General features: G+C 32.7%; 1 pseudogene; it reads left to right on the plus strand.

Moving 5' to 3' along the window:
* The first annotated feature begins 1,935 nt into the window (after window positions 1-1,935).
* LOC131873576 (methyl jasmonate esterase 1-like) lies at window positions 1,936-3,273 on the plus strand (annotated as a pseudogene).
* The last annotated feature ends 321 nt before the right edge of the window (window positions 3,274-3,594 follow it).

The raw sequence follows: 3,594 nt of genomic DNA on the forward strand, positions 1-3,594 counted from the left end.
GTTGACTAGTTTGGGCTAGTAACAATAAATTTTTGTTCAATTCCATGTTGTTAAGATTGATTTAAAGAGTGGAAACCCCATCTTATAATATGTCTTATTACCAAATTATTGTATTAGTGATGAATATTTTAGAGGAATAATATGGAATACCAATGTGCTGGAATGAACTCAAAGAAGAAGGAGAAAGGATATCTTTTTATGTATTGGTCTTGTCCAGCCAAGGTACTTTACATCCTTTTGTCACTTCATTTGTTGTGATGATTGACTATCTCTAGAGCCCTTACTAGTTCAAATTATATTTTGACTCATGTCATGGTAGAAAACATAGAAAACCCAAGAATGCGGATAGTATATAGGTGTGTATATCTATCATCGTGTATTGTTATTATTCTAGAATAGGCTAAGAAGGAAAACAATATAGAGTCATCTAGAACAATTATAAACATAAATTTACATGTAAAAACTTACTCGTAGAAACATCCATGTGTTGGACAACAAGTTGATCCACTAATTCTTCCTTTAGGCTATGGGTAGCTACATAGTTTGTGAACCTAAAATAGGCCATCGTAAGGGTGTGGTTCCATTATTTGTCAATTCATGATTTTTATCAACAATAAATTTCTCATCTTTATCTTTTATAACTCGAATTCTTTCCATTAAATTTTTTTCTATTTTTGTGCTTACTGCCATTCTAATTAACTCATAGACCCTTACATTCATACCTCCCACTTAAGAAAAGGTTTATCATAGGAAATAGAAATGCTAACCCTTCAAACAAAATCCAAACTAATCTCTAATATCATATGTTTGGAAAAATAAGCTTGATAAACTTGTATAGTAGAAGTTATAGAAGTACAATCTGAAACAAAAAAATAAAGCAAATGAAACTAAAGTAAATATGTGTGCAATATTTTCACTTGGAAAAACTTTTTTGAAAAAAAAAATTCAATACAATAAAAAATTTAAGTATTGTAAAGATTCAACTATTGTCAATACAATAATGAATCTTTTGTATAGACAAAAAAAAAAATTGATACATTGAAACCAGAATGAATCATTCCATAAAATCATGTGAAAAATAAATAATAGAAAATATACAACACCCGTTCTACAATTATATGATCTATTCATTGAAATGATATCCCCTCATAAAATATTTCATTTTTAATCTGTATAGAGATGACTTACAGAAATTTAAATCTCATAATTGAAAGAAAATTATATAAAGAATTATAGAATGCAAGATAAAGAAGAGCTGCTGTCAAAAACTCAAGATAACTCAAATAACTGCGATGCATACCAGTTAAATTGCGTTACCATCTTGTAACATATCTGATACACAATCAAAATCTCAACATAGAAACATAGGCTTACCGATAGATGACGTACCATTATTCTTCATTGTCTCTATTTATACTATTGAATGGATGTTGGCATTGTTAGAGACGTGACCTCTTAGACCAAATCGAATATGCCGATTACCCCAAGAAAAAATAAAATAAAATAAAATAATTGTCCAACAAAAACTAAAAACAATAATGTGAATCTCGTTTATGGAATTGTATTGGTGTTACACCATTCTTTTCATCTTGTACCCCAAATGAAATTTAATTTTTCGTTAAAATTTATAATCAAAACTTCGTATCAATGAAAAAAATATAAAAGATAGCCTGGAGGAAAATTGTCGTAAAAAATTTCAATTTGTTGGCTTCTAGGCTATTTTAATCTGGGAAATCTTAGGGTATTTTAATCTAGGGAATCTTAGGCAATCGCTTAAATGGCACGCACAAGTTAAGTGGTTCTTACAAGCAATGTAGCCTCCATAATTGGAGGCCAAGGAGATTCGACGTTTTACCATGCAAATGGAAAAGAGACAAATATAACCTGCAGCCTTTAAATATTGGCCTTCTACCTTTCATTTCTTGAAGTTCAAGAGGTACAGCATGGAAACAAATGTAGTTAAGGCAAGGGGGTGTCACTTTGTGATGGTGCATGGAGCATGTTTTGGGGCTTGGTGTTGGTATATAGTTGCAGATCTTCTTCTGAAAGCGGGCCACACTGTATCTTCCATTGACATGGCAAGCGCAGGCATCGATCCTAGAGATGCCGATCACATTTCATCTTTACAATAGTACAATCAGCCTCTCACAGATTTCTTTACAGCTCTTCCTTCTACGGAGAAGGTATGCATTTCGTCAAGAGTTTAATCTATATTTTGATTTTTTTAAGGTGGTTTGTTTTCATATTAATAGATGGGTTGTATGAGGAAGAGCTTAATCTAATTGATCTCTTTGGATGGTTTCATTTTAAATCATATTAATAGGTGAATTCTATGGGAAAAGCCAATCTAAAATGAACCATCTAAAGAAATCAAAACTTAGAACGTGCTATATAAACATGATTGTATGTTTTATCAAAACTTAGAACGTGCTGTATAAACATGATTGTATGTATTGTTTAAACCTGTATCTATTATTCAGATCATCAATACCAAGGATGCCGACTAATTTTAAGCTGTATGTCTGTTCAGGTTATATTGGTTGGGCACAGTGCTGGTGGCTTAAATTTGAGTTTTACCATGGAGCGTTTCCCACATAAAATTGCAGCAGCTGTATTTGTTACTGCCTTCATGCCCCTTAGCGGAACAACTCTCTCTGATATTACCGCTGAGGTTTAATGAATTCTTTCTCTTTCAACTAATTCATGCACTACCAACAGTCTTCAGTTACTATACCATTTCTCTGAAAGCATATAATTTGACAGATCTTATCCTTTATTGGAGACTTTGGAGACTCCACATTTTACTATGCAAACGGGAAAGGGAATCCGGCAACATCATTCAAGTTGGGCACCCAGTTTACGCGACAATCTTTATTACAGAACAGTCCTCCTTGGGTAAATCACTTGAGAAGAGAAACTCTTCGGTAGTGTATTGGGTAATTTTGGAATTTCAATTGATTGATTGATTAACATGGCTCTGAATGCAGGATCTGACGTTGTGGGAATCGCTGGTGAAAAAATTTCCTCTATGGTATGAACCTCTTTTGTATACAGCTAAAAACTATGGAAGTGTTAGGAGAATATACGTTGTGTCAAAGGAGGATAAGCTTCTTGTGGAGGCGTTCCAGAGAAAAACGATTGTAGAGAATCCTCCACAAATGGTGTACGAAATTGAAGGATCTGATCACGCCGTATTCTTCTCCAAGCCTCTTCAACTGACTGAGGTGCTCATAAAAATTGCTAATATGTGTGTGTGAAAGTGAAGCATCATATTCTAATGTGATGTTGATGGAATTCAGTATAGTTTGTACTATCTACCATTCTAGGAATGTAGTTTGTCACGAACACGTAATGGTTCTTGTGGAGTCCCTAGTCTAAAATAATTAATAAGAAGTTGTAATGGTTCTTCATAGTGCGGAGGTGAAATTTCCATATCCATGTCATCTTCATTTTATATTGCTATATTATAAAATGTCAAAAAGTTTTACAGCTAAATCAACTTGAAAACGTAAATCTATTATAATTATTTATATTATTCCTTTTCTAAAACATTAAAAGAAAAATGATGATAGTGAGAGAGAATTTAAGCCTAAA

This window comes from Cryptomeria japonica, unplaced genomic scaffold (assembly GCF_030272615.1).
Source record: "Cryptomeria japonica unplaced genomic scaffold, Sugi_1.0 HiC_scaffold_2365, whole genome shotgun sequence".
Taxonomy (NCBI): domain Eukaryota; kingdom Viridiplantae; phylum Streptophyta; class Pinopsida; order Cupressales; family Cupressaceae; genus Cryptomeria; species Cryptomeria japonica.